Source organism: Castor canadensis, chromosome 3 (assembly GCF_047511655.1).
Source record: "Castor canadensis chromosome 3, mCasCan1.hap1v2, whole genome shotgun sequence".
NCBI lineage: Eukaryota > Metazoa > Chordata > Mammalia > Rodentia > Castoridae > Castor > Castor canadensis.
Genome location: NC_133388.1, coordinates 194739872 through 194767183, shown reverse-complemented (window position 1 = coordinate 194767183; position 27312 = coordinate 194739872). Strand labels below are relative to the sequence as shown.

Sequence of the window (27312 nt, the reverse complement as noted above, 5' to 3'; positions counted from 1 at the left end):
CAGGTCCAGCATGAAGTAAGGAAATCAGCAAACGATGGGTGAATTTATTGTTTGAGGGCCACTTCTGACTTAGTATTGGCGGTATGGCCTGCTTAGTACTTTAAACCTCTCTCAGGCATCTACTTTCGCCCCTTGGCTCCTCTTCCAAGTCAACACCCCTCAGCCCTGGGGTCTGGGAAGGATCCTCTCCTTCCTTGCCACTGCAGCTCAGCCTTCCAGCTCCAGAGGGCAATCCCGACGTGGAGACTGAGCATGCTCGCGACCGGCGGGGCTGCAGAGGGCCGGACATCTGGTCCAGCAGCTTGCGCCCTCCGCAGGCCGGGCGGGCGAGCTGGCGGGCATTGGAGGCTGGGCAGCCTGCCTGGCCCAGCTCCTCTCGCGGAGTCGCGGCGGGCGGGCGCAGAGGGACAGAGGTGGGGAGAGCGCGATCGGAGCGGCGCCTCCCAGGCAGTCGCGCAGCCTCCCGCGGTGCGGTGCGCAGCGGCTGCGGGAGCCGAGCCAGCGCGAGGAGCGGCAGGGCGGGCTCTCCACGGCCGCGAGGGCGCGCGGCGCGGCGCGGGGGTCTGGCCACGTCCCGGCGGGGGAAGGAGAGGAGCAAGGGCGCCAGAGGTGAGCAGAGCCCAGCCTGCAAGGGCGCCAGCAGCGGCCGTCAGTCCTTTCTTTTTGACAGTGGCAGCGGGCGAATTCCCTCCACCGGATCACAAGGTTGCCTCGGGCGCCTTCGCTGGGGCTGCCCGGAGGCCGTGGCCGGGCAGCTGTTGCACCGAGAGGGGGCAGCTGCGGAGTCCCATAACCATAGCAACCGCATCAGCACCACGGCGGCGGCGGCGGCGGCGAAGGCAGCATCTTCTCGCTCCTCCTCCAGGCAGCCTGGCGGTGGGGACCTGAGACCCAGCTCGCAGGTGCCACGAACGCCTAAGTCCGTCCGTCCCCGCCGCTGCCAGTGTTGACCCGAGGAGGCGAAAAGAGAAGAGTGAGGGACCTGGAGCTGGAGCTGGGCCCTAGAAGGTGAGAGAGGGGAGCCCTGCAGTGGGAGACAGGTAGGGGAGAGCCTTCTGGGGTCGCAGCCGCAAAACTCTCTCCTCTGTGGCGGTGACGTTTTTGGAAGCGTGGTTGCCAGTTGGATGGCTTTCTATTACTGAGCAGGGATTCTGCCGCGAAATGTGTTTTATCCCTCTCTGTTACCCCCACCCCCCACCCCCAGTCTTTCTGTCCTCCAGTCTTGCGGCACATCTAGGTAGGGCTTGACACGGCAGGAAGGGGCATCGATGTGATTGGTGAGGAGATGCTCGGTTAATGAGGTGATCCCCACAGGTGAGGGTTGACTGAGCACATCCAGACCCTTGTCTATTCAGGTCCTCTGAGCTAGTGAACCTAGGGCAGGCTCCAAAGAGGACCTTGTTGAAGTGGAGGGGACAGTGGTAGTCATTCTGTGGAGTCCAGACTGACCCAGTCTGACCCATTCCTCCTGTGGCTGGGGTCCGGAGTTGGGGAGGGGGAGAGCACTGAAGCTCAGCTATTACATGGAAAGAAACTAGAATACACACCAGCTCTTGATCTGAAAGCCAGCTTCAAATCCAGCCACCGCAGTGGATATTTAGACAAGGGAAGTAGTAACTCTTACCGTTTTGGAACCCAGGGATATTATTAAAGTTTATTATTGTTTTATTAGAGATGGGGTGGGAACAGAGACAAAAAACGTAAGCCAGCAGTCAAGTCTAGACCCCTCCCCATTGCCAGAAAATAAGAACTTTTTCCCCCTTGGCCACTGGCAAACTACTTCACTTTCAGACAGCTAGGCAACCCCGCTTCAGTTCTGCATTTGAACTAGAGGGGCATTGCTTTCCATCGGTTCTGATACTCTTGATGTTAAGTGATATTTCAAAGCCTAGAGCCACCTGGGCTATCCACACTGCGAGGTGGACTGTTAACCACATCTACAGGCCAGAGAGAGGACCAGGGCTTTGACTATGGTTCTAATCCAGCTGAGCTGGGATCAGGGTCCCAGAAGACAATAAGAGAGGTATAGTTAGGTGAGTAATTTGGATCTGAAAGCTCTTGCATATAGGTAAGTAGGTCTCTGGGTAGCTTCCAGGATAGGCAGCCATTGACTTTGAAAGGGCTCTTCCTTTTTATGTTGGCCTCAGGGGACTGTGGTAAGACCCAGTTAAAAGGCTATGTTCTTTAATTGGGCTTTTAATTTATGATGTAGTTATATTACCTTAGGGGATGTGATTTGGCCAGCATTTCATATGGGGATTCATGTCATAATGAGGACAGTATTTAATTCTAGGGAGATGGTAAGCTCTAAAGGAAAGAGGACAAGATTTAGGAGTCAGAAAACACGGATTTGAACTCTGATTTCATCCTTCACTTGCTATGTGTCCTTGAGTTGTTCCACCTTGCTGAGGTTTGTGTCTCTCATCTGTAGAATGGGATGGTACCAATTCTTGCAGTTTACTAGGCTCTTGCGACAATCTAATGGGATGGTGAAGAGGATGAAGGGGAAGGTTTTTTTTTTAAAGCCTAATGTCTCATGCAATAAAAGAAATAATTTTCTAAAGAAACTTCCACAGTTATCAGCTGTGAAAAGACAGTAGAAATATTACTCAGGGACTCACAGTTGGAACTCTGTAGTCTGATCCAAGGTACACTCTGGGCAATATAAAGAGGGCTTTACTGGGGGAAAATGCTGCATGCCATCCTCCTTGCACACAAGTGCTGAAGGTCAAGATCTTTGCTATCAAACGGAATACTCTTATAGCTTAAGATCTGCTCACCACAGGGTGGAACTAAGCATTTGATAGTATAAACAGAGTTTTGCACATAGTGGGGATTCGCTTAAATGTTGGTTTGATGCATGCATTGTTTTCTTATTGTGGGCAGGATTGCTTTCATCCAATTCTGCTCTGAATGCCAGATACTTACCAAATGTTTGCTCATTTGGATGAAATTGATCTCGTGCGTACAGGTTGATTCCATTGCTGAAGGGACTGTAATTTCTGGAAGGAGCTGATGCTGTGTAACACTGTCCCCTGCTCTTTTATACCCTGCTTTTGCTAGTGCCGATCTCTGCGCAGACTGACCGTCTCACACTTCCTTCTCCTAACGATCCAATTCAAATGCTCCTTCTTATGGGAAGCCTTCCCGGATTCTCTGTCTTTATGTGGTTATCCCAAGTATCAGAACTGTTTATTACAGACTGCTGTGTCATTGCGTGTACACATACTTGTCCCCTCTGTAAATTCGGTGCTCCCTGAGGACAGGGGCTTCTGCCAATCCTGCCTTGACTGTGGCCCACCACAGGGTGCTGAGACTGCCATAGTGAATGGCACTGAGGGAGAGAATAGGAATTACCTGCAACCTGGTCACCTGCACAGAGAGAAGTATCACAAAGGCTGCCCCTGGATGCCTTCCCCTGCCTCAGTATGTGCAGCAAGCCTGGGGGATACTTGCTGGATTGTTGTGCATTAGGATCAATCCACTGACGCAGAGTGAAGTAGAATGCATACTTTGCCTCAAAATGCTCATTTTTTTTCAAGTGGGCACTTCAGAATAGCTGTAATCTAGTGTTGAATGGCCTTCATATAGCATTTGCTGAAAACCTCTGATGGAATATTTTAGACTTAAAATGTGTTTCTCTCCCTTCAATCTCTTCCCTTGATATCAGTTCCCATATAATGGAAAAACACATATATTGACTTAAGAAGGCCCAGGTTTGAGAGTCTAAGGGGACCTGGAACTAGGGCACCTGAGCTTCCTCATTTACAAAATGTGATTGTTAATACCCTTCTCACTGTGATGCTGAGGGCTTGGGGTAAATCAATAGCTGTGTAGTAAAAGAGCTTTTCATAAACTGCAAAATATTCTACTCATGTAAATTCTTTCTGTAATGTTTGTTCTAAGGAATGATCAAAATACTAATTACCTAGTATCAGACAAGATAGGCTCCATAATCCTTCATTTATGCTCTCTGTGTGACCTTCTAATGACAGCTCCCTTTCCAGATAGGTTGGGAAGATGTAGAATAAGAAAAGTGGCACATGGCTTCTAAATAATAGATATAGTTACTAATAGTAGGAGGTTCAAGAATTTTTGGATATGTCCCAAATTCATTTCTATCTTGTATTTCACCTACCCTCGTCAAGAGTGCTCTTTTAGTTAGACACGAAATTCCATGAGGGAGTACAATAAGCTAAGGTGTAGATTCAGGGAATGAGTCCACCTGTGCCACTAACTGCTTATAGGATTTTTGACCTGGCCTCCTCACCTTTCTGTATCTCAGTTTTTTCACCTATAAATTGCCTGGATGATTTTGATGGCTCTACCTTGCTCTATTTCAGTGTTCACATACATTGACCTATGCTCTCCTTACCAAAGTTACATCCATGGCCCTCCATCCATCCTTTACTTCAAAACTTGTAGCCTGTCCAAAACTCTACACTTAATAAATACCTCTTTCTCCTTAGTCTGTGAGGCTAGGGTGCTCAAGAAGATCCCAGGCTGTAGGGAATTACTGAATATCCCATTCCATTTCTCCTGTCTAAGCAAGATGTTCTGCTGCTCTATCTACCCTAGAAGGTCTCCTTTATTCAATATACAAGAAATTGTACAGCCTGATTTTCCCTGAGCGAGCTGGTGAGAATTCATGGCATTATTAATGCCTGTTGAGCTTCCCAGACACTGGGTGTTTAGCAATGTCAAATGTTTCTGTTTGAACATGAATCATTTCTAAATGGCTACACACCAATTTCAGTAGCAATTATGCAGGGATATGTCAGCATCACAAAGGAAATTGGCACAATGAGCCATGGCTCTGTGGACCTCTGCATCTGGTGTGGATGAAATGGGACCCTGATGTGTCCAGTATGGGGAATTCACACAAGAATCCAATCACATGATACTTGTCTACCAGACCCTGAGATTCAATCATGAGCAAGGCAATCCTTTCAAGAGCTTAGTATGTTACTGAGGACTCAGGCATAGAACGTGAGAAAAATGGACCTGGCAATGCAAGGGTCTGTGGGCTTCAAGAGAAGAGGCATCTGATTCACTTCCTGGGAGGAGCTGTCAAGAATGGCTTCATAGAAGAGAGGAGGTTTGAGCTAAGGTCTGAAGGAATTTCTATCTGGACACTGGAGGAAAAGGCAATTGAAAGGAATTAGGAGTAACATGCAAAGACTTGGAAGCAAGAAATGCCAGGAAGTGTGTAAGGGTGGGGCCGGAGCACAGAGGGAAAGAGGTAGTGGAGTGCTGCCTCCTGAGGGTGACAGACAAAGGGGCTTGATTGCTGGGAATTTTGTGAGCCAGTGTCTGTAGAGCTTTCCCTCTCACCTGGAGGTCATGAGGAACCATGGAAAGGTTTGTAGTGGGGCAGACTGCTGTCTCAGGTGCAGAGTAGAAACTAGCTTAGGGAAGCTGGATTAAATGAAAGATAAGATGGCCTGTTTGGGGACATTGCCTATATTCTGGCAATGAGTTTGCTGTAAAGAGAGAGGATGGGCTGAACATAGTGTGAAATGAATATTAAGGAGAGAGAGAAAGAGGGTGTCCAAGAAATGAATGCACTGTGTCTTCTCTCAGAAAAATGTCAAGGAAGCCCTCTAGGTACTGGGGACCATTGAAGCAGAAGGGAGGGGACACAACTAACACTCAGGGTGTCTTTTCATCCTCTTCACAATTGCTCTGACTCCAGTCCTTCCATCTCTCACCTGGACTAATCAATCAGCCTGTGAATTGATATTCAGGCAGCCCTGCTAGCAAAATGGCTGTGAAACTCAAATCAAATTCCTTGGCTCAAAGCCATTCATTGGCTTCTTAACTGAGTTAAATCTGAATCCCTCTACCTGCTTCAAGTTTCTGCAAGGTCTACATGACTTCACCCCATTCCAACCGTAAGCACCCCCCCATAAGAGTCTCTACCTCGTTCCTCACAACCCCTTACCTTCATTACTGGGTCTCCTTGCTCATCTTCAGCAATCCTGGGACACTCTTCTCACATAACCATGTGGTCAGCCCCACTTTATTCTGACTACAATTCAAATGCACTCTTTGCTACTTACTTGTGAAACAAGAATCTTCCTTACTGAATCTTTCTTTGCAGTACTTATCAACATATTATGTTATAAGTTTCACTGCAGAACTCCCACCTATTACATCTTCTCATGTAATAGGTGCTTAATATATGTTGAATGAATGGATGAATGCAGGATTGGATTGGCTCTGGGTAGGTGCTATTCCAACATTCACAGGAATAATTTGGGGAAGAAACAACGGTATGTGCCCAGAAGTGGATTTAAAAATTAATTTTTTTACTACATCCCTCTAAGGTTCCAGACATTACTAGGCAGTTGGATACCAAAGACCATGAACCATTTCTTGGAGCAGTGAAACTATAGACTCATTGCTAGAAGATTCCATAGCTAAGCATTGGGAGATCTGGGCTGTTTGATGTTCACTTTTGTGACACTATAGAAATATTTTTTGTATTCCATTCTTTGATGACTGTCCCTATATTTTAATGGAAGATGCATCTTTTTTTTTTGTTTGGCTTCGTGATGCAGGAGAATGTTTCTTTCCCCTTGAGGGTTTTGTTTCTAATGTTGTGTTAGGCAGATGTTGAAGTGATATCACAGACTCTAAGCTCACAGAGAGTGAAGAGAAGAGGTGAGCATCTTTGGAGAGGGTGGAGTGCAGGTGATGGTAGGGGAGGACTCTGTGTGCGATTATTCCAGATGAAGACTCCCATATCTCCCTCTAGAGAAGAACCTTCCTGTAGCAGAGCTTTCGGCAGGAAGTTGTCTGAAACTGACTCTGGAAGGTCAAGGGAAGTCCCTTTCTCATCATCTTCTCAGATTTGTGTGCCTCTCTTAACCAGGTATACTCTCTGTCAGGTCCTCATGGAACCTCCAGGGACATTTTATCCCCTTTGAACTCCCAACAGTCAGTGAAACCCCTTTGGCTTTAGCTTTGGCTCTTAGGTGTTTAACTTTTCCTGCCTAGATCTTAAGTCCCTACTAGACTGCATATTTTTGTGAGCTCAAGAGCTGGGTTTACCTTTCATGGGAGGCTTGATATCTGAGAAGAAAATCAGATAAAAATCTAAAAATCTAACTCTAAAAACACTAGAGCAGAAATCTAACTTCCTTGGGATTGTTTTCCAAACTGCACAGTGAAGGGTTTGGATTCCATGTAGCTCATCTGGTCAGCACAAATTTCCTAAGTGCCCATCATGACCCATGCTCTGTTCTAGAAAGGGAAGACAGAGAAGATGATGCTTATATTCTCAAGAAGTATACAGCTTATGAAGAAGACAAATAAGTAGAAAAGCAATTATAATATAACATGACACAGGTTAGGACAAAGACAATCACTGAGAGTGGAGAAGGACACCTTACTCCAAGCTGGGAGTGCTGGCCAGGTGGTGGTCTTCCTGGAGGAAGAGGTTTCTAAGATGAGACATGAATGAGAAATAGGAATTAGCTAGATAGAATTGGGGGAGGTGTTTTAGATAGAAAGGAAGGCAAATGTGAAGACCAGGAAGTGAAGCAGAACATTGCACACAGAGAGATATGTGGCTAGAGAGTGCATCTGGGAATAAAGCTTGAGGCAAGGGTAGAAGGTAAGATGGCTGAAGAGGTAAGCAGAGAAGGCTAGGCTATGCAAGGACTTGGAAATCATGTATAAAAATTTAGTTTTTACCTGGATCCTAACAGAAGTGGTAGAATTATTTCAAACTGGGAAATGATATACACATTTTGGAACTGTCTGTAGTATAGATAATGCATTGGGAAAGGAAGGGAGGCATAGAGGCCAAGTGAGGGACTAGTGTGCAAACTACAGGGTATGTGGAGGCAAAGATGACCCAACCCAGATCAAGGTCATAGGGATGGAGACAGTGGAACAAACTTGAGGACATGTGAAGTCAGTAGAAGCTTGGGACATGCTAGATGACTCACGCATAGGGAGCAAGAGTGAACAGGATGAAGGATGACTGGTGGTTTTCTGACTTGGTCTGATGGATTGGCCTTGTTGCTATTTATTGGCCAGGAGACACAGGGTCAAGAACAGATTTTAAGGGGAAAATGATGAATTCTGTTTTGAGTAAGTAGTTTTAGGTCTCTGAGGGTATTCATGTACATTTTAGGCAATTAGAGGTATCAGTCAAGCTCAGCAAAGAGTTCTTGGCTGAATATATAGACTTAGGAAATTATGGCCATGCTAATGGAGGCTGTGAGAGTAGAAGGTGATTGCTCAAGGGAAGTACAAAGAATGAGGAAATAAAGATGCTCTCCTTGACCTGCAGGGACTGTACCTCTGCCCATCCAAACCCAAATCCAAACCCAAAATCACACACTGTACAACTTCTTCTTTCCTTAGTGACTTTACTTTGTGTCCATCTACTGGTTCACACAGATCACCTCTGATGCTCCTGTGACTTCCTTCGGTCCCTCATTCACACTTCTTTTTAGAGGTCTCTTTGGGGCACCCTCGTCAAAGAGCCCCCATCAGTTTTTAAGCACAGTATTTGTTTTATTTTTCTCCATAGTGTGTACCATAATATCATCCCCTGCAATATTATTACAATTATTCCTGCAATGATAGTGGATTTTTTAAATTGACTATCTTCTCTTCAAGATAGCAAGCTCCATGGTGCCTGGCCCTTGCCATGCTTACAGCTCACTGAACACTCAGAACAGCTGCTGGCATTCAGTGACCATGCAATCAGTGTTTATCAGAACAATAATAGAATAGCTAACACCAGAAATCTTCAATAATGAAATGAGACTTATTATTTTCCCTTCAAAAACCATTCACCAAAGCCCTGCTTAAGTGCAGTTTAGTGCTTCTAGTCAGAAGATGGATGGACTTGCAGTTCAAGGACACACTGAATCCTGGTCCCCACTGCTGCCCCTTCTCCTGGGATGTACTTCCTGCCTCCTTCCTCAGTCAACTGGTAAAAGTTTTTCAAGCTTCAGTTTTAAATAGGAGAGAAGTCCCCTCCTTCCTCTAGACTGAGGGCAGGCTTCACTACGCAGTGGGTGTCTTATGACTTCCACTTATGCTGCTCTGATGAATCCAATGGTGGGTGTCTGTCCCTTTCCTGGAAACCAGCTCTACTTGAGGCGAGTAAGTATGAGATGCAAGTGCAGTGCCTAACTGTTCCACTTAATCCAGAAACAAAAGCTGTGTTTTCCTGGACAATTTTTCTTAACCTTAATTATGTAGTGGATTCCTTTGAACAGCTGATAAAATCTATGGCCATTCTTCTAGGAAAAAAAAAAAGCAAAAATCTATCAACTCTATCAAGAGTAATAAGGATCTCCTGAAGAGAGACAGGGCTGACTCAGAGCTCACAGGTACCCTATAGGGGCCCTCATGGTGGGTGCATTCTCTGTGGAAGCTAATTCACCAAGTCTTCTGAGTATACATGAGGCAGGCTCATGGCATTTGCGAGACCATCTTTGGAGTTAGGCACCATTTGGGTTGCATGCAAGTTCTGACCACTGTGATCAACTTGCTCCATTTTTCCTAGATCTGTACTAGTGTGAAAATTACAACTTTTGCATGCTGGAAAGCCCCTTAGTACTGGACAACCTGGATGGGTTGGTTACACAGTTTCTTGGTGTCTGTGGAGTAGTCCTACTTATTCCCAACCTTAGGTCAGGTCCCTGAGATGCAAATGCAGAAAAGAGAATTCCTGCATAAGTGATTGATTAAGGGGCATCCTCAGAGAGAGAGGGAGGAAAAAAGGAGAAGTGTGTGTGTGTGTGTGTGTGTGTGTGTGTGTGTGTGTGTGTGTGTGAGAGAGAGAGAGAGAGAGAGAGAGAGAGAGAGAGAGAAAAGGGTAGGCAAGAAAGAAGGAAGAGGCTAGGCATAGACAGGAGTGCAGCTTGCTCTGGTCACAGTCTGATTGCACAGGAGGCTCTGGGCCTCCCATGACCCACATTGGTTTCCACCTCAAGGCAATGACTCAGAATTGCGTCATGGCTATGGACCTGGCTTTGGCAGCATGTCTTCCCACGTATTCAGGTATTTCTAGAAAAAGCACCTCCTGACATCCAGGGACAATTCTCAGAAGAACAGAGTAGCTGTAGGCTGTTATCATTAAACACAAGAGCTTGGTGATGGGTGCACCAACACAGTACAGCGGACCAGGTAGGGGGTCTATGGCATTAATGCAGTAACTGATATTTCCATTAAACCCCCTAAGTCTTCCTTTTAGACAAATCAGTTCTTCAAGACTGTTTCTGTGTGCTCTTGACATTCAGCCATGCTACCCTCTCTGATCCACTTTTCCTTGAGAGAAAGAGCCTTGAAAACATGCTACACATAAGAGTCTCCCTAAACCTTGCACTGCTTGGAACCCAAGCAGCCTTGCTATGGGTTCCTTTTCCAATTTAGCCACTTCTGTTACTCTCTTAAAAGCATCATTGCAAAGTGGAACTAGCTGTGTCTGTGCCTACCAGGCTGTCCAGGCCACCTGACAACATGCTACTCACTGATTATGTTGGCACCTGGACCTTGGTTTTCTTTAACACCAAGTCCTAACTTCATCTTTGGTGCCTTCCAAGTCAGGTACATGACCTCTGTACTATCCTGGTCTTTACCTTTTCAGCTTGGATAGCTTTTCCTATCCACTCAGTGACACACCCACTCACACAGCATACTTGTTATACATTCCAGATAATCTATAGAACACAGCTTGCTTGAGATTTCCCATTGCTACCATTCTGTGATTTCACGGCTACCTCTAGCCAACTCTCTTTCTCTCAACCTGACAGCCTTCTTCATAACTGCTTTCTTATTATAGGACTTTCATGGTGCCCAATACCTAATTGTAATCCCAGCTCTCTCTAGGATATTGTAGTGTTCAATCACGTTGCTTAACTTCCATTGACCTTTGTTTCTTTATCTCTAAAATAACAATAGTAGGCAACAATAGCAGTTGTTAATGGCAACTATATGAAACAAATAAACAAAATTAAAAAGAAAAACTTCTGTTATAATGGTTGGAACACAGTAGGAGATAATTAGTGTTTATTCTGATTGTAGGCTGACCTGAATACTTTAATAGCAATAAGGAGATGGTGGGGTTGACATTCCACCCTGAAAGCTGATGTGTCTGAATGAAATTCTTGGTTGAATGGGAACTTTTCATGGGTTGGACCCAGGACAGCCTATTAGGTAGGAGCTTGGGGCCCTGAGTGAGGGATTAGGGGTATTAGCCCATGTATGCAGAATAGCACCAAGCAGTGTTCAGAAGTACAGTAGTGAGTTATGGAAGAAAAACCAAATGATAGTTTGTAAACTCCGGTGGAATAAGACAGAAGAGGGTAATTTCTAAACTAAGTTACACCAGAACTTGCTGAAATGAAATATAAAAATATTTGCTGCTTAAAAAGATGTGGTGTAAGTTAGCTGGAAAAATTAATTTCTGGAGCAGACACCATCAGAGCTGAGGCGTTACTGCAGGGAGAGAGCAGGCAGCTGAACTGGTGGCTTTTGTGAAACCTTGTTGATTTTAAGCAAGAATAGAAAATGCACTGAAGAATAAATCGCTTTTTAAAGCTGGTTTAAAGAAAATGTATAAAGGTAAGATTATCCTTGGAATCTTATGCCAAGGTGGAATTCATCAAGCATGGTATTTTAACATGTCAGTTTCTGCTGGCCTTTGGGAGACTAAAACTAATATTAATATAATTGCTTATGAATTAAAAAAATGAGATTCTCCTGGTTTTCTTTTCTTCTTCTTCATGTGAATATTGGAAATAAAGAATGACCATAATGATCTTCAAGTGAGAGAGTAGCCTTACCAGGTGGTATGGATAGGAGGGAAAAAGAAGCCCTTTCCAAGACCCTACTGTGTGCTGGAAACTGAAGAACGTTTTTTCCTAGGGGATATTCTTACTTAACCTTATGCAGTTACAATTTCAAAGGAGGCACAGAGAAGGTGAAAGGTCCTCTTAGTCACATAGCTAGCCACGGTGGAAGCCAGGTCCTGACCCCCAAATTGATTTGTTTCCCAGACTGGTTCCTTTTCCTGTAGAAGTCCTAGTGAAATGATTGAAGTTTCCACCATGGATCATAAAAGCAGAACAAAAGGAAAAAAATCCCCAAAACAAAAACAAAAACAAAAACTAAACACGATATAGTTGTTCATTGACTTTTAACTGCTCAGTTGTGAGTTTGGGGAAGGGATAGAACTTCTGTTTGACTTGGGAGAGATGATTTGTTTAGGGGATTTATTTGATGATTACTGGTGACAGGTTTGTTCCCCAACATCTTTTGATTCAGAAATATGTGTGGAAGACTGAAAACATACTTACTTAGAAAAACACTTTGTAGCACTCAAGTTAAATAAAAGAATAAAAATAAACTCAGAGCAGACTATGTTCTCCTTATTTATTCAGGTGAGAAGTCAAAATTTTAGTTGTTTGCCTTTTCATTACTTTATTGACTATCTTGAACCAAAGTGAAAGAAAATGCATTTAATGAAATTGAAGACCTGCCCTTTTTCTTTTGTTTATATGGTTTAATATCCCTCTGGATATTTTTATTCAAAATTCACTGATGAATGTATGTGTCAGAATTTCTGGGATGTTAATGGAACATATTGTATGCATCTAGACTTAAAATCAGTATGCTGTTTTAAGATGCATTTCATTTGAAGTTAAAACAGACTGGGTTGACACCATTGGAATGTAATGGCCTGTTTGAAATCCCTGCAAGAATGAGGAGTGTGCACTGGGCTGTGAGTCTCCTTCACGGGTATTCCTGAAGTCCTGAGTGTGGCTGCTAGGGGGACAGAGGGTGAGGTGTCCCCAAGAAGGGGCTGGTGGATTCATTTGAAATTTCAGCACTATGTGTTGTCCCCCTTCTCTCTCTCCATACATACACACACCCTCAGATGGTTAAATCCATCATCTTCCTCGGTCTTAGCTGGACCAGAGCACCAAGCATGGGAGGGTGGGTGGGGAAAGGTAACACTTTTTTCAAAGTCTAGCTCCTGTCCTGGTTAGCTATATTACCACACCCAGATTACTCAAGTCTATCTGCACTTCAGTTTATTCATTTGTAAACTTGATATAAAAAAGTTCTCAGCTGGACAGGTTTGTTCATGACTATAATCCTAGCATTTGGGAAGTAGAGGCAGGAGGAGTGTGAATTAAGGCCACCCTAGGCTACACAGTGAGTTCCAGTCTCAAAACAAAATCCCCTTTGTGTTGTTTGTTAGCATTAGAAAATATACACAAGTGCTGTGACTGGAACAGTGCCTGGCCCATAGAAAGACTCAATAACTGTTACCTTGTGCACTTTAAACATTGACTTAAGTCCATCTCTATCTCTTATTTGGACAGTGAGGTGATTTTTAGCTTTTTATTCATGGTACCTGAAACACAGTCTCATTCATTTATTGAACCAAAATTCATTGAAGCACCTAAGTCTAGGCACTATCTTGGCACAGGTATTTTGGGTAAATGCAGTTTATTGAGTCATTGTGTTGATGCTTACATGAGATGGATAGATGAATAGGTAGATGGATGAACAGTTGGTTGATGGTTGGATGAATGGATGAATACATAGGTGGATGGGTGAGATAAAGAATAGGTGAGTGGGTAGATGGAGGGGTACAGATGGTTAGATAGGTAGATGAATCGATGGAAGGGTAGGTAGATAGATGCTGAAAGAGTGAAAAAATTCCTTGTAAAAATGTGAGTGTCTTAGGTTACTTTATCTGAAGGTGCAAATATAAAATGAAGAGACCTATTATGAATGGATGAGTATAGACTCTGAAGCCACATAACTGGGACTAATCCTAGCCCTGCTATGGGCTTTGGTCAAATTTCTTAACCTATCTGAGTAAAAATTCTTTTATCTAACAACGAAAATACTTAATGTCTTCTATGTAATGAGGTTTTCTAAGGATTAAATGAATTATTATATGAAAAGCATTTCAATAGTGACTGGCATACTATTTGTAAGCACTGTGAAAGATAAGCTGCTATTATTAGGTAGAAGCTGGGACTTGCTATAAACTCACAGGGGCAGTGCAAAATGAAAACATGGAGCATTTGCTAAAAATTATAACTAACCCCAGATGGTGACAGCAGAACATTTAACCAAAGATGAGGGTCTTCTAAGCATGGAAAGGGACCTTCTGACCACAAAGGTCATATACTTAGGAAGCTGGTCCTGATAGGACTCTTGTTTCCTTGAATTCCATAAACTGTAAAAAATCACTGACATTCCCTGGGCAGGTTTCTGATGGGCTTTCTAGTTATCTACTTCAACAAACTCTACGTATTTCTCTCTCTCCCACCCTTCTCCACACCAAGCAGATACTCTATGTACCTTGTTGCCCATGACATCACATTCCCAGCCTATACTTAGGGTTCCTCTGCTGAAATACATTTGTTGTGCCCTCTCCCATTTCTTTGTTCTTACAACCTCCTTTGCATTTCCTCATTGCAGTTGAAACTTTTGATGTGAAAGGGGCCTCTTAGCCAGTTGTACTGACCATGTAACCTGTACGGATGTGCATCACTGAACCGAATAATTTCATACAGGCCTCTCCGGACTATGAGCTCCTAGGGAAGGTCACTGTCATGCTTACTTTGGATCCCTGTCCATTGTCTATGTATCTAATCATTCTTTCACACACTGACATTGGCACAATCAGATGCACAGGCCCAGGGGGAGGACTTTTATTCCTGGAGCCAGTCATTAAAGAATGGTTCCCTAATGTAGCAGGGAGGGGACAGTTTAGCAGAAAAGTGGAGGCTGGAAATAGCAGGCTGGAGGGGCTATGATCCAAGTAAGCAGGAGAGGAGTAGAGCAGGAGCAGAGTCTGTCCTGACTCTGGACTTAAAGTTGTACTTCTAGGGTGGGTTGTGGGAAATAAGTCTTGAAAGGCCAGACTCCTGGACTACTCTAAAACACATCCTATCCATGCATCTGTTTTCCCAAGGAATGAAATTCTTATTGGTTCTTTACCTAGAGCCTGCCCTGCCACTGCAGCACAGTCCTTCTCTGCCCTGATATACCAAACAGTAATGTGCAAACAAATTGACCTGAAGCATGCAAGAAAAGCATTTGGATTAAAAATATACTAGCCTGTTTTAACTAGCTCTGGTTGGAAAACATACTTGACTTCTCTGAATCTATTTCTTCATTTATGAAATGAGGAAGACAAGACCACATTTGTCATTGGTGGCCTGGACCAGTAAATGATATAACTACTGCATGTGTAGACATAGCAAAATGCCAGGCAGAGAGAAAAACACTTGAGAGAGAAGAGCCATTTTGTTAGTAAAGAAAGCTTAATCAAGCACCATGCTACATGCTGTGTTGCTATTAAGGGTAAGATATACCTGGTCTCTATTTTCTAGAACTTAAATTCTTCCACTGGGTAGAGTAGTAAGAAACCAGAACAATGGGCAGTAGTTTCTTTTTTATCCTTCAAAATATGCATATAAACACATACTCATTCAACATACAGATTTTTCAATGTGATCTCACCAGTACTATGAGAAATATTGTGAATGGGATTGTTTGTCTTATTTCTTTTTCAACATGTTCATTATTGATGCATAGAAAGCTACTGACTTTTATGTGTTGTTTCTATATCCTGCTGCTTGGATGAAATTGTATATAAAATCCAATAGTCTTTCAGTGGAGTCTTTAGGATCCTTAAAATCTAGGATCCTATCTTCTGAAAATATGATAATTTGATCTCTTTCTTTCCTATTTTTACCCCTTTTATTTCTTTCTCTTGTCTTATTGCTCTGGCTAAGATTTCAAACACTATACTAAGTAAAAATGGTGAGAGTGGACATCCATTCCTGATTTTATAGGAAATGCTTTATAGGAGTTTTCCCCTATTCATTATAATGTCGGTGATAGCCTTGATTATGTTGAGATATTTTCCTTTTATCCCCTGTTTCTTCAGAGCTTTTGTCCTGAAAGATGTTGAATTTTGTCAAAACCTTTTTATGAATCTATTGCAATGACCATATGATTTTTGTCCTTAATTCTGTTTATGTATTGTATTGTTCATTGACTTGCACATGTCAAAAAAACCTTGCATCACTGGAATGAAACCAACACAAGTCAGTTTCAGAACCCAAATTCCAACTTAGGGTCCTCTGATTCCAAAATGTTTTCAGGACACTAAGTTATAAGACAGAGGTGAACTCAGAGTGCTTGCAGAGTCTCATGGACTTGGAGAAGTTGACTTGCTTCTCTTAGGCTCAATTTATCCATTTTTTAAGTGACAAGAGATGTGTTCTTTCTATAAGAAATACTTCCAGTAAGAAACAGTTTCTCTTTCCTTTTTATTTGTTCCTTCCATTGAAACTTGTTTTGTAGTACTAGAGTTTGAACTGAGGGCCTCATGCTTGTTATGCAGGCTCTCTACCACTGGAGCTATGCCACCAGTCCTTTTTTGCTTCAGTTGTTTTTCATATGGGGTCTGAAATTTTTGCCTAGGGCCAGTCTGTGATCTTCCTACCTATGCTTCCCACACAACTGGAATTACAGGTGCACACTCTACGCCTGCCTTATTTATTGAGATGGTAACTCAATAACTTTACCAGGCTGACTTCAAATCACAGTCCTTTCAGTCCTTGACACCCGAGTAGCTGATTTCACAGGCATGGACCACCACACTTGGCTATCATTGAAACTCTTTCATGCTTTTTTCTTATTTTTCCTATAGATCTTTAATCTTTTTTCTCTTTAAGAAGGGATATTTGTTCACATTTTTAAAAGCATTTCCTATTGTACTATGCACAAGTTGAAGACTGAACCTATTTAATAGTCCACCTTTCTTCGTAATGCTTTCACACCATAGGCACATTTTAAGTGTTTATGTAATTTAATGGTGCAATTGAGATTTCATTGTACATCCTGATGACAACAGCCTACACAAACAGGGTTGTCCCATCATGTCAAGGAACAGGTATTTGAGGGAATTCTGAGGCTCCCCTGAGCTACCAGCAGAGGCTGAGAGCTGGTCCCCACATTGTGTTCCCCTGTGCTGAGCAGTGGTTGTGAAAAACTGCATACTTCTCCCCAGTCCTCATTTGGCTCAAGGAGTCCATGTGGAGTTTTCATGGGAAGAATAAATTGCCAAGAACAGTGGAGCTACAGCTAAACTCCCAGAGGCCCAAGGAGGACATTTAGATCCAAGGAACAGTTGGATTTTCAACTGCATTATCTGTCCAATCCTGCCAGAACAAGGGGCCCCATTGAGACCCCCTAGAAAGTTATTGGCCCTAGACCTCACGGTGCTCAGAAACAACCTGTCTCGAGCAGGCTTGGAATCTGCCTAATGGGGCAAACTCCAGGAAACAGAAAATTAGGCAGTATTGTGTTTGAAAAACTAGGTACACAGGGATACCATTTGATTGTGGGCCATTGTTGTACTAGACTTCCTAGTGCTTTATTCTTTAGAACCAAGAATAAAAAAACTGAATTCCATTTCTTTTATTCATCCAGAAAATTACTGAGCAAGTTCTTTAGACCAAGTTTAGTGCTGAGGATACAAAGATATCATCACTAATGATTAGTGAACCCAAATTAACAGCATTATCTAAGCCCTTTAAATGCATTATCTCTTTCCTCTGTAGGGCCTCAACTCCAGGGTGTGTGATATTGTGATATAATAAGAAAGATATGTTTTGGCCTTAGTTCCTAGTTATTAGAACTGAATTCCTAAAACCCTTATGAATTCCTAAGTGATAAGAGCCATAGAGGTGAATGGGGTGAAAGAAACATCTTTTATTATTTGTACCAAGACCTTTTCGACCATACTTGAGTTGATGTTAATGAGGTGACTTACAGAAATCTCTTAAAAATGGGAGCTGGTTGCCAAAGGAACTAACCATGTGATTAGACAGTTGGAAGTAATCTGACACCCATCCTAACCTCAGGAAAGAGGAGAGGGGAGAGGGGCTGGAGATTGATTCCTTCATCAGAGCTAATCATTTAATTCATGCCTACATAATGACTCCTCCATATAACCTCACATGGTTGGGGTTTGGAGAGGTTGTGGGTTAGTGAACATGTTAGGGGGTGAGGAGGATGGCTGCCTGGTCAAGGCACTGAGCTCCCCACCACCTCCCCACACATACCTTACACATCTCTTTTATTTGGCTGTTCCTTAGATGTACCCTTTATGATAAACCCATAAAGGCAAGTAAATGTTTCCCTGGATTTTGTGAGCTGTTTTAGTAAATTATTGAACTTGAGGTAGGGTTTATGGGAAGCTTTGACTTACAGCTGGTCAATCAGAAGCACAGATAACAACCAGGATTAGCATTTGGCATCTAAAATGTGTGATTGTGGGATGGAGAGTCTGTGAGATCCAGTTCTTAATCTGGGGGTCTGTGCTGACCAAAGGCAGTTAGTGTCAGCTTTGTTCATTATAGAAAATCCACACATCTGCTACCAGAAGTATTCACTCTGTGAGTATGTAGAGAAATGTTTTGGTTCATTTGTTTCTCCTTGGTGTGCCAACAATTATTCGTCCCTGAGATGGGGCAATTGTTACAGGCAATACCGTATACCATGCTTAGGGCTGTGTTACATAGCAGCTTAGGGTTATTGGTATTTTACCAATTAATATTTAAGGGCATATATGTCACAATCTTGAGAGGTAGAGACCCTGGATGTGAAAGCACCCTAAACAGTGTATTGAAAGTCTGTGAGGCAAGAACACTTCTCTCTGGGGGTTCATATTTTAGAGGAGAAGGAAAATGATTACACAAGTAATTTGAAAGTAGTTTGCTAACTGCTCTCACAAAAGCAGCTGTAAGGTGCCTTCTAGAAATTCAGGGGAGGGATGGCTATGGAATCTTGGCAGACTTTCATGAGAAGATGACATGCACCCCAACCTACATAGTCCAGGTGGACATTTCCAGGTGAGGTTAGTGAGGAAAATCCAGGGTAGAGGAAGAAGATAGAGACCCGTATGAAAGATGGAGTTTTAAGAGGACGTGTATATAGATGAGTTCTAAGTATTGGAGCTCAGAGACCATGTGGCTGGCAGTGGTCAGAAGTAGGACTATTAAATTTTTGCAGACACTGGGACAAAGGGAGATGTTGGAGGTGACTTGAGTTTTTTATCTATTGGAGAAGAAATTATGGATAGTTGTGTATCAGAACTGGGCTCACATGCTATAGAGAAACCTCACAATAGTGACTTATCCATGTGGGATTTTATTTTTTTCATGTAACAATGGGTCTGGCTTATGCAGTTATTTGCTGGAAATCTTCAAGAACCCAGGCATTCCGATCTCTGTACCTTTATCGTGTGACTTTATTTTTAGACTCATGCTGTTGAGTCTCTGCTGTACCATCAGACATGTCCCTATGTATTAGAGGGTTTTTCCACAGTGAGGTTCCTTGGTCAGATTTTTTATTCAGATTTAACTCCCGGGCTCAATAGTGGATTGGTTAGATAGGACCATGATGGACCCATATGACTAGATGGGAAGCTATTTGGCATTTTGCTTGTTTGTTTATAAGGGACTTTCATAGTAGTTTTAGGTTCACAGAAAAAGGTACAGAGATGTTCTATATATCCCTTATCCACAAACATATAAAACTCTGCTCACTATTAGCAGTCTACATCACAGTGGCACATTATGAGCAATCAGTAAACCTACATTGACACATCATTGTCACCAAAACGCCATAGTTTACATCAAGATTCACTCTTGGTGTTATATATTCTATGTATTTGGGTGTAATAGCATGTACCCAACATTATAGCAATATCTAGAAGTTTCTCTTCCCTAAAAATCCATTGTTTTCAGTCTATTTGGTTCTCCCTCCCCCCAACTCCAACCTCTTACAAGCATTGGTATCTTCAATATTTTAATGGGTCTGCCTTTTGCAGAATATTATGTAGTTGGAATTGTATAATAGCCTTTTCATATTTGCTTCTTTCCCTTAGTAATATGCATTTAAGACTTCTCCACGTCTTATGACATGATGGCTCATTTCTGTTTTAGTGATGAATAATATCTCATTGTTTGAATGCAGTAGTATTTATCCACTCACTTACTGAAGGGCATCTTCCAAGTTTTGGTAATTATGAATAAAGCTACCATATCTTTATTTCTGTCAGATTTTTGTGTAGTCATAAGCTTTCAGATCATTTGGGTAAATGCCAAGGGGTATGATTGCTGGATTATATGCTAAGAGTATGCTTAGGTTTGTAAAGAATGGCCAATCTGTCTTCCGAACTGACTATTTCATTCATTCTATTTAGCAGTGATGAGACACCCTAAAGCTCTATATGCTTACCAGCATTGTTAGTATTTTTTTTTCAAGGCAAGTATTGGTGAGGACCTGAACAAAGGAGGTGGCAGTGATGAATTGAGTTGGAAAATTCTAGAATTATTGAAGATTTTGGATTTCTAGTTCTTGGCAATGGATTGGTTTTGGGTGTTACAAGAATATGTTGAATCTTGGATGATTCTAAAGTTTTGGTTTGGCTAACAAAATAGGTAGGGATTCTACTTGCAAATATAGAATGATGCATCAAAACTAAAGATTTTTAGACCCACAATATGGTGCCTCATTAGTGCTATCCACAGAGTCTGTGGATTTAGGAAAAGATCTGGGGTGGAGACAAGAAGACAAGTGTTATCAATGTGAAGATTATAGCTGAATTCATAAAATTTGATGTGAGTCCCCAGATAGAGCATTGGATTCTATTCTGTAGAAAAAGAAAATAGGGAAATAAGGAGACAGAACTGTGGGTTACTGAGGAAATCAACTTTGAAGTGGTCAGAGAATGGAGCCTATGGTAATCAACAGTGTCCTGCACAAAGTTTGGTGCCACAATAAATAGATACTGAATTGGTCAGTTATTTCTGGCTTCTTGTTATCCTTAGAAAATATAAATTATGGCTTAAAAACTGTACTCTTTCAACTAATCTGGAGGCCAAATGTGTGAAATTTGCATAATTTGGTAATGGCACAAGACTGGAAGTCTTGTCCCAATGTTAGTGCTTCTAAGAGTGTGTACCACAGAATGGTCTGGAAAAGCAACCAGCAAGAGGTTAAAAATGAACTGAGTATTTACGTATTGGTGATATGTAATTAATTCTATCCATTTTTTGTTTGCAAATATTTCATAGTACTTCCTGTTAGATGGATGCTGTACACACATTGGGAATATAAAGCCTACATACCTGACCAAATCTTTACTACCACAGAACCTCAGATCTAGTGGAGTAAGTCATATAGTAGATATATTGAAAAACAATGTAATAGAAAATAATATAATAAATATTACATAAATGTATAGCTGCAAAATACAACATCATAAGGGGAAGCAAAGAATTACTGTTTTAGAGTCAACCAGTATGTACTTTCCAATATGAAGATGTCTGAACAAAGACCTGAATGCAGTTGGGGGCGAGCCGTGTGTCTATGTGGGAGAGATAGTGGCCAGGCATTCTCAAGATGGCCTCTTCAGTGCTTCATGTTAAAATCATGTCTAGACCCTCAATGAGCTCACATCCTTTGTATCTGGCATAAAAAGAAGGAGCTGTTATTGAGCCTCTCTTATGTGGTTGTCTCTATACTTATACTTGACCTTTTCTTATTTGTCCCTTACAAAATGTGACAGAAATGGCATTGCTATTCTCATGTTACAACAGAAAAAGTCAGACTCAGAGAGTAAATAATTTATCCAAGGACATGATGTTAGTGAATGACAGAACTAGAACTAGAATGTTGGGTTGGATTCAGAGTCCTTGTTTTTTACTCAGCCATCCACAAGACCTTTCACAAATGGTCCAGGCACCACCATTGACTATATCCACAGAGCAGATTAAGCTTTCTCTGCCCTGCAAAGGAATTGGAGCTATAGTTGTTTTCTGTTGACCAGCTATCTTTTTACAATGGATTTGCAAATCTCAGATAAAATCACTGAATCTACTTAAAGTTTTGCCTGACACACACTGACATGGTCAAATAAAACATGGAATACTGATATTTATATAGTGTGCATAATAAATCTATCCCAAGGCACTCCTTGTAGTGCTGAGGTCTCTGGGGATGGCTTCTGTTCAAAGGAGCTCATTCTGTTTATAGTTTTATGCATATTTACACAATGCTTAGACTGAATTAAAACAAGAAAATTCAATTACATGGAAAAGCTCTCTCTGTCTCTTCTCCTTCTTCCTCTCTCTCATATTAGCAGATTCAGAAACTCTAAACATGATTACCAATCAATCAAGAATAATCCTGTTTTCATTGTTGTATCTTAATCCCTCTGATGACTGGGCTGATCTCAGGTTACATTTTAGTTGGTTACCAGTATGTTATTTTCATTGGTAATAAATACCTACCTTCAGTATCCATAGAGTCATCAGGAAATTGCTGTAAAATACATTAGGCTGAGTTTGATTAGGACAATGGATTTTACTCCTTAAAATCTATTGTTCTCAGTTTAAGATAGAAAATGGTCACATGAGTTTAGAACTCTCCAAGGTATATATTTCCATGTTCCAAGAACATTTCATTTTTCTGGGAAAGACCAGGTAAGTGTCTAGAGAAATAGCAGGGACTTTGTCCCCAAATCCATGAAAATTGTGTGATGTTTTCCAAGGATGCTATGCTTTATCTTGTTGGCACCATGGATTCCAGAAGAGTTTTCAAGCAAAATAATGACATGAAAACAATTTAGACTTTTCATAGATTCTTCTGTGGGAAGGAGAATGTGGCTGTGGGTTGGGCCAGGTTGGAGATTTGGCTGTCACTTTTTATTATTAATGTTTAGTTTTAGTTCTTCTGAATCCTGCTGTCTGTTATTATTACACAAAGTTGTAAGTACTCATGAGAAGATGGACCACACTATCACAATCTTATGTGGAACAACAGGCAAAGCATTTTGAGTTGAAAAGATTTTAACTAGAGTTTATTCTTATTTTTTTCAGACTGTGCTGATTCCTTAATGACTGTAACTCTGAGTAGAATTCTTCATATCCCTGTGCTCAATTATGGATACACAGAACTTAAATATGAAGTGGGGTCCATTTGGGATAAGACATTCTTCCTTTGTCTTTAGAGAAGACAAAGTGGAGCTCTTTTAAGAGACCACACAACAGAAATGAACCATAGGAGCTATATCAAGGCTCCCAGGCTGAGAACATCCTCAGTGCACTTGAGCTGTCTCAGCTGCTGAGGAAGCCACACACATAGTGGACTGTGCCACTTGAAATTCATAGTCTCTGTAAACTCAGCATGTTCTGAATATTGTCTGGGGAACCCTCAAAACTTCCATAACCTGCTGTCTCCCTTTCCCACTGGAATTATAGTAACTGGAAATCTTCCAAAGCACATTCCCTTTGAGCTGACTACCTTCTGCTGCCTTTCCTTATACCCAGAGTAGACCACCAACCTTACTTTTGCAATAGGAAGGCAAAATGAAACAGCAACAAGGCATGGACTCTCCTACTTCAGCTCCCTCTCCTGACACATGTCACTCCATTGCACACAACCTTTCCTGAAAAGAGCAGGCCTCCTGCTCAGACCATGTCCTCTCTACCCTTCCTGTTATGGGTCCCAGGCTCTTTCATGGCTTCCAAGAACTTGTTCCCTATATGCTTTTTTACTTCAGATTGGTCAACCCTTTTCTTTCTCCTGGCCCCATTCCACTAGCTCATGAGCATTTGTATCTGATGGGAATTTCTCTTAGCAAAACACACTGCCACCCACATGCTGGACATCTACTGTTGCCCTTCCTGCTCCTGTTTTGCATTCTGTCCTGCACAGCCAACCATGACAAGGTTGTCTAAACTGGTTGTCCCCATTCTCTCACTTTTCATTACTCTTTTCCCACAGGGCATGCCCCAGTACAAATCACCAATACTCTTTTGGCTGCCACATTCGTTGGAAGCATTTCACTTTTTATGTCTTTGGAAGGATATGGCTTTGAATGGCCAACTTGACTGTGTCTTTCCCCTAAGACCTCCTCTTTACCCTTTCCCCCTGCCTTCATTGTCTCCTCAATTTCTACCACCTGTCATGCAATAACCATTTTCCTGATAGTGTTACCTCTCCTTCTTTTGCTTAATTCCTAAATGCTATGTTTCTTTCTGGCATATGTTCTGGTCCTTTGATGTTTTTAATGGCAAATACAAATCCTGTGTGTTTTCATCTACTATAAAGGTGTCAATTACTTCTTATAGGTTTCTAACTCTTAAGGCTTGCTTGATAGATTTCTGGAAATCCATGTATTCTGCTAGATTCTCTAGCAGTATATTACAGAGCAGCATAAACTCATCAGGTCCCAAGCTCAGTCTTGATTTTCACACTTCCTTCCATAATTGCTCTTGCTTGATGTTCCTGTCTGCTGGGTAAATGGTGGTTTCATACAACCATTTTACTAAGCCAGAAGCAGATGTCATTCTTCCCATATATACCTCTCCAACCCCATCATCTGCCTATCTCAAGTTCTATCTCTCTCCATCTTTATCTTTCCATGACCCTGGAGAGGTCACTATTATTCTCAGCTGTATGTAGTCACGGTCTTCTATCTAATGTCCATACATACACCAGCCACATCCTGTCCCAAATCTGTGGTGCAATTTGTATTTTCAAAATTGAGATGAACCCTGCCCCTCCCACCTTTCCCTAGGAGCCCTTCAGAGGCACTGAGACACCAGGAACACTAAGAGCATGGGCTTCAGCCTGTCACCGTCTCAGCCCTACATGGTCCCTTATTCTCTCAACATTATTTTCCCAGAGTGAAAGGCATGCATTCCATGGAATGCACAAGAGCGTTCATTGGAACAGAAGCAGAAAATTCTAGAACCTTTCTACATTGGTTTTGTGATTACAAAATAATTAAGAAATTGGGCTTTGAATACTTAATTCTCTGGATGATACTGGTGCCCCTACAGGTCTACTTGTCAAAAGGTCACATGCATAACTGCAGGTGCCCTGAGGGAAAGGGACTCCTAGTAAGTCACTTTGGAGGGGTGTCCTTTCTCATCCTTCCAATTTCACTTTACTGTGACAATATATCATCTGCAGGGCCTATGTGGATTTCTGGATTATAGTATTTAGTTTTTATTAAACGGCCCTCACAAAATGAGCAAATGACTTCAATAGATTCCTACAAGGGAACCATGGATTGAAGACAATGCTGATAATTGCACTCTAAATGGAAATCAAGTAGAAGCTTGTCCCACTACATCACAAATTAAGAAACAACATAGATCTAATTAATTATCTAATAAATTATGAAACTGTTATCAGCAAGACCTTTTGAAGGAGGGCTTATACTTACCTACCTTGCCTATAAATAATTTGAGGCTTGAGACCTAATTTAATGTGTATGCATAGAATTATACAGAATATGATTTCTGTGTGTGTATGTGGATGTGCGTGGTTTCTGTTACCTGCTTGTGATGTGTATTCTGAAATGTTTAGGAAATGGTTCCATAAATCTGTGTGTTTACTCCTGTCACAGGACCCCTGTCTAAGATACAACATTTCTTCCCAGGTGTTTTCATCCTTACCTTGCCTCCTTTGTTAGCTAGTTATATTTCCTGTGGGGGAGAACATTTTGCTTTTGTTGACCTCTGCAACTTTAGCTCCAAGCACACCCTAGGTGTTAGTAATGAATGAGTGAGTCACACTGAGCATGGCAAGTGTCATGGTAGTTGCATTGTAGCTACCATTAATTGTCCAATTAATGCTGCTAGTTGTGGAATATGTTGGGAGCACATGTTGGGGATTGTCACCTAATCCTGCTACAAAGCCAAGGATAAAATCCCCACCCTCTTGTCCCCTATATTATTGATCCTTACATTAGCATGACAGTTGAGTGAGGTTGCATCTGCTCATTTTATTCTCATATTTGTTCTGCCATGCAACTTTTTCTTAAGACATATGCAGTTACATGATTAGTCAAATTGTTGGAATTGATAACCTTTCAGTGCTGAAGACAGACACACAAGAGACAGAAAATCTTGACAAGGCAATTTTTCTTTTGATCAAGAGGGTGCAAGCACGTGCTCACTCCTGCTAAGCAAACATGCAAGCACAAAATGGCTGACAGTGGTTCCTCCTTATATCTCTGATGCAGTTGTACCTGCCCATCACCTGGGATTTGTCCAGGTCAAAGGTTCGCAATCTTTCCCAATTGGCTAAAGGGCTTGGGGGGTGGGTGAGGGCATGCAGTTTGGTGGGCAATGGAGTTGTACAGGAATCCAGAAGAAGAAGCAAGGACCCTTAAAGCATGCAAGTCACCTAAGATGGTGACCTGAGGAATTTTTAAGTAATCTAAGAGGGTAACAAATACTTTGATAGAAAAGATCATTTTTATTACAATTTCCCCCTCTTTTAATTTAAATTCTGTTCTTCAAACTCATTTAGGAGCCATTGGCTCTCGTGTTCCTGTGTTTCTAATAGAAATGAGTTATTTTGTAGGGTGGGGTACTTGGTGAGGGCCGTCTCAGTTAACCACTGTATAAGTCCTCAGAAGCAAGGAATTATGCAGCATCCTGCTAGAATTAAAACTCTACCCACTATGATCAAGGAGGTTAAAATTGAGGTCATCCTGCCCTTCCGTCTCTCAAACCAATTTTCCACTAAGTCAGTGAAGGGATCATTTATATCTGAGTTTTCAGCTAGCTTGTTAGATAGGGAAGTTAATCCTTGTAAGATCTTAGTAATAGTTTTGTCAGGGACTGTGTTATGTGATATATACGTGCAACGCGAAACTCCAATCATTACGCAAACTCCTGTCTTTTTGGGCAACACCATGTCGAATCCTAGCCTGTTCTCCCAAGCCATCTGGCTAGTTGGTTCCAATTGCTCTGCTATTCCTTTGATGGCATCTCTGGTATAGTTAACAGACCTTTGTTGGTTATAATAAACATAATTAATCCAATCGATATTTTTATTTATAGTGGGCCACCAGTAGAGTACTAAACTGCAGTTTAGTTCCTGGCTTTGAATTCATTTGGCACTCCCCTAGGAGCCCCAATGGCATCAATGTAAACATGGGGATCAAAAGAGCCCCTGCAGCTGGCTGCAGTGTCTATGTCTGTGTCTCTCCTCTTTCTAGATGTTGTGGCACAGCCTGGGGATCTAGATGTTAGGGTGAAAGGGACTGCCAACTGCACCCAAGCACAGGTGCCTTTCCAGTTACCTGGGAGAGTCTCAAGTAAAGGTCCTCCACAGTACCACCAGACATCAGCCCTGTTCACCGAGAGTGTGGACTGGTTTGTGAGGCTGTTGAAGGACCGACTTTCACTGCATCCTGTCAGGTTTCCC

General features: G+C 42.1%; 1 protein-coding gene across 2 annotated transcripts in view; it reads left to right on the top strand.

The window, feature by feature from the left end:
- Positions 1–572: 572 nt before the first annotated feature.
- The window catches only part of Fam135b (family with sequence similarity 135 member B), a 313120-nt gene continuing 286380 nt past the window's right edge, over positions 573–27312 (top strand). For both annotated transcript variants that reach the window (XR_012446457.1, XM_020188245.2), the window contains exon 1: positions 573–1008. The gene's annotated coding sequence lies outside the window, so the exon portion shown is untranslated. The remainder of the gene's footprint in view (positions 1009–27312) is intronic.